Source organism: Ambystoma mexicanum, chromosome 1q (genome assembly GCF_040938575.1).
Source record: "Ambystoma mexicanum isolate Mex_15411 chromosome 1q, UKY_AmexF1_1, whole genome shotgun sequence".
Classification (NCBI taxonomy): domain Eukaryota; kingdom Metazoa; phylum Chordata; class Amphibia; order Caudata; family Ambystomatidae; genus Ambystoma; species Ambystoma mexicanum.
Window position 1 is genome coordinate 1466289367 of NC_090922.1, and position 4740 is coordinate 1466294106.

The 4740-nt window shown below is 54.8% G+C and overlaps 1 pseudogene; it reads right to left on the minus strand.

The window, feature by feature from the left end:
• Positions 1–4345: 4345 nt before the first annotated feature.
• Positions 4346–4458, minus strand: LOC138565202 (U6 spliceosomal RNA; annotated as a pseudogene).
• Between the last annotated feature and the right edge of the window lie 282 nt (positions 4459–4740).

Below are 4740 nucleotides of genomic sequence, written 5' to 3' on the forward strand. Positions count from 1 at the left end.
GGTGTGAGGAAGAAGCGGAAAAGGAGGTAGGCTGAGTGGGTCTTGCTGGCATTGCCCATGGAAATCCTGACGCAGGTGCAGGCGAAGCAGGCTCGCAGTCTTGTAGGGAGGTCCGGGATTCCTTTCCCTCCTTTGCGCTGTTCCTTGTACATGGATGATCTCTTACCTCTGTCCATCTTTGAGCCCCAGACAAAGTGGAAGACCATGGCGTTGATGGCCCGCGCCTCACTGGCTGGGAGAGGCCACGCTTGGGCCACATACTGCAGGACAGGCAGCGCATCATTTCTCAGCACCAGAGCTTTCCCTTCCATGCTCAGTTTGTGGAGACTCCAGAGACCCAGTTTCTGTTTGACCTTGGCCAGGCGTTCCTTCCAGCTTTTCAGCGCTGCCCCCTCCTTCCCATACCAGACCCCAAGGATCTTGATGAAATCCTTCTTGATTGGGAAGGGAAGGGGCTCCTGGTTGCTATCCCAGTGTCCAAACAGCATGGTTTGGGATTTTGCTGCATTTATCTTTGCGCCCGATGCCTGGCCAAAGTCTTCGCAGGTCCTCAGAAGCTCTGACACCGATTGACTGTCTGCACAGAAGAGGGTGACGCCATCCATGTAGAGCGAACATTTCACCTCTCTTCTCGCATCTCCTGGTGCCGGGATGCCTCTGATGTCTGGGTTATTCCGGATGTACTCCGCCAAGAGCTCTATAATGCAAACAAACAGAGGGGCGAGAGAGGACAGCCCTGCCTAACCCCAGACTTTACTGGAAAGGAGTCTGTTTTCCAACCATTCACCATGACTGCACTGAATATGTCTTTATACATTACTCTAACATAACTGCAGAAGAATTCCCCCAGCCCAAACCCTCTGAGGACCCTGTCCATGAATTCATGGGAGACACGGTCGAAGGCCTTCTCCTGGTCAAGGCACACCAGCGCTGCCCGAACCTTGCAGTCTGTGACATACTGGATTGTGTCCCTGACCAGGGCGAGGCTGTCAGCGACCCTACGTCCAGGGACCCCACAGGTCTGGTCGGGGTGGACAATCTCACCGATAGCACCCCTGAGTCTAGTCGCCATTGTCTTTGCCAGAATCTTGTAGTCCACGTTTGGGAGAGAGAGGGACCTCCAGTTCTTGAGGTCACACTTCTCTCCCTTCCGTTTGTACAAGAGCGTGATAATACTTTCTCTCATAGACTGAGGCATGCTACCACCTGCGACCATCTCTTTGTACACCTCGAGTAGGTCTGGTCCTACTATGTCCCACATAGTGACGTAAAATTCGGCTGGGAGGCCGTTACTTCCCGGTGTTTTGCCTGTCTTGAAAGATTTGGTCGCAAGGTGCAGCTCCTGCAGTGTGAGGGGAGCATTCAGTGCAGCTTGCGCTGCTGGGGAGACCGTTCTTGGGATGCCCGACAGAAACTTTTCTGCCTGGTGTCTCACTGACCTCTTCTCCGCATAGAGGTCCCCATAGAAGTCGGTCGCCACCTTCATTATGCCATCCCTTGAGTTACAGAGTTTTCCCTCCTTGTCGCGCAGTTCAACCAGAGGGGTGTGCGCAGTGTAGACTTTCTTGAAGAAGAAGGAGTTGCATTTCTCCCCCTTTTCCAGGTTCTCCACTTTGGAACGGAAGATGATGCCCCTGGACTCATCCCGAAAGTGCTGGCTCAGCCCTTTCTTGACTTCCTCCAGGGGGACCCTTACGTCCCATCCCTTGAGTTGGAGGTCGTGCAGCTCCTGCAGCTCTCCCTGCAGTTTTTTTACACTCCCTCTTCCTCCCCTGAGCTTTCCTCCTCCCCGCATTCTTAAAAAAGTCTTGGACCTTTCCCTTGACCCATTCCCACCACTCCCCTGTCGACTGGAAGCCATCCTTAATTTCCTGCCACAACCTGTACATCTCCCTTAGGTCGGCCTCCAGTCTCTCTTCTCTCAGCAGGGAGCTGTTCAACTTCCAGGATCCCGGTCCTGCTAGGAACTTGCCCGTCAGTTCACACTGGAAGTGGATAGCTCGATGGTCAGAGAAGTGGACAGGTATCATAGTACTCTGTCCCCCCCTCACTGTTTGGGAGGTGAAGACAAAGTGTATCCTAGAGTGCAGAGAGCCATCTGGGGAGCTCCAGGAGAAGTTCCTGCCATTAGGCCTCATTGACCCTATTACATCTTTCAAGGATGCCTCGTGCACCATCTCCGCCAGGAGCTTTGCTGCGGCATCCATCCACCCAGAACCCGCCCTCAGACCTATGCGTCCTCCCTCTTCCAAGATACAGTTAAAATCCCCACCCATCAATATTGTTCTGGTGGTGACCAGCAGTGGCCTTAGCCGCTGGAGGATTTCCATCTGCTCATCTACATCCGGGGGGGGGCGTACACAGCCATGAGCCTCACCGGCTCCCCCGCCCACGAGCCATCAACGACAAGAGCTCTGCCGCATTCAAGCTCGGTGACGGAGTCGGCCGTGAAACGCTTCCCTCTGACTAAGATGGCTACACCTGTAGCCCTAGTGCTGTTCCCCCCCGACCAATATGAGGGGCCTAGAGTCCATTGGTCCTCCAGGTGTCTGTAGGACTGGGAATAAGGGATGGCACATTCTGATAGAAAATAAACATCACTATTCTGGCTAGCCAAAAAACTCAGGGTGCTAGTGCATCTGCTCTTGTCCTTAACGCTTCTCGAATTTATGGAAAATAATGAAATAGCCATAATAATGTTTAAAGGTTTAGCTTAAACTAATAAAATTCAGTTCATGGCATATTGGTTTTACTCACAGGGCAGAGCTACATACCAGGCTGTCCACCCTCCCGCTGCGGCTCCAGGAACGGACCCTCTGCGGTTGCTGTGTGGTGCTGTTCTGGTGCTGCTCCGCCTGTCTGCATTGCTTCGGTGCTCTCTGCCTCGGCGCCCGGCTGGGCTGTGGTCATCCCTGCCTGGGTGCCTCCATTTTGTTCTTCAACCTCGCTCTCCATGTCCTCTGCTTCTTCTACTGCCTCCTGCGGGAGGGGGGATGAGGCCTTTGATCGGCCATGAACCTCATTTCCTGCAGGACCAGAGTGACTTGGTCTCCTCACATCTCCATTTCCTCTCACTCTGCCTCAACCCCCAGTGGGTCGAAGCTGTTGCTGGTGCTGAGGGGTTTTTTGGGCGCCCCCTGTGTGGTGTCGGAGGACACCTTTAGCCTCCTCTTTCTGCTGTTTGAATCCACTTTGGTCCAAGGACCCCCCTCTGCGTCCTCAGCGTTGGGCTGAAGAACCAGCTGTTGTGTCTCGCTGGTCTCTGGTTTGGTGCTGAGTGCGGGGTCTGCTTCACGGTCCTGGGCTTCCTCTGGTGTGGCGGCCGGCTTGGTCACCTTCGGTTTGCCCTCTGTTTTGTCCTTCCTTTGGGCCGCAGTAGGAGGTGCCTCCTGTGGTGCCTCTTCTCGTTGGGGGGCTGTTGCCTCTGCATAGGATCTGGCCCTGCTGGGGCAGTCCCTAAAGCGGTGGCCTTCCTGCCCGCAGAGGTTGCAAGCTACCTCCATCGTGCAGTCCTTGGCTGTGTGGCCTTCTTGCTTACAGTTCCTGCATGTTAGGGCGGCGCAGTCCCTGCCCGTGTGGCCCGGCTTGCCACACCCGTTGCAGAGCCTGTGCTGCCCAGCGTAATACAGGTATCCAGCGTCCCTGCCAATGGCGAACCTGGATGGGGGGTGGCGGGTCCCGTCCGTTGCTCCCGGGTCTTCCGGCAGCTTGGCCGTGACGTGCCACTTTCCGTCCCAGATTCTATGCTGTCTAAAGACCTCACGGGGTCTTTCAGCAGTGTGCAGTGCCTGCGGAGGAAGGTGGTGACATCTTGCACATGCACGTGGGGGTTGTAAATGTGCACCGTCATCCTCTTTACTCCCATCTGCTGCTGGCATTCCATAGAGAAGTCTGCAAAGGGCTTCTCATCTCTTGTGCTCCAGCACATGGTCCAGTAGCGGCGGCAGCTGTCCCCTGAGACCATGGTGACCAGGTATGTCCCTGACGCTGGGAACACCTGCAGACACCAGACCTCGGAGGGGGCAAAGCCCAGGCCTGTGAGCATCAGCCTGGAGAAGGTCTCCCTGCTCAGCTGGGGTATGCTGCCGTCCGCATCTGGTTTCCTTTTCATCCGGATGGTGTTCTTCATCCCAGGAGTCAGTTGACCAGCCATCTCAACGTCGCGGTAGTCCTTCTTCTGTTTCTCCCATCGCAGGTCCCGAAATGCGGCAAAAACGAACGCTCCAAAAGCACTTAAAAGTGCCGTTTTTTTTAGCTCATCAGCTAGTTGCAGCTCCTTAGGGAATGCAGGCCAAGAAAGAACCATGCGATCATGGCGTCTCCCCTGCCAGCAGTTTTTTTTTTTTAAAATATGGAACGCTTCACGAATTTGCGTGTCATCCTTGCGCAGGGGCCATGCTAATCTTCTCTGTATCGTTCCAATTTTAGTATATGTGCTGCCGAAGCGTTTTCCAACACAACCGCGTGTGTTTCTGCCTGTGTTTCACCAAGTGAAAGCCACAGCAGGCATAAACACACGTTGTTGTGTTTACATGCCGCGTAGTGTTTCTACCTGCAGCTGATTTCCCATTTGGGGCTCTCGGTCTCCCGTGGGGAGCCCGAGAGCCCCGGTTGTTTTCCGCAATGCCGCGTTGTGTCTGCCTGAATCTGCTTTTCCATTTGGGGCTCTCGGGCTCCCCGTGGGGAGCCCGAGAGCCCCAAATGGTAAAGCAGATTCAGGCAGACACAGCGCGGTTGTGT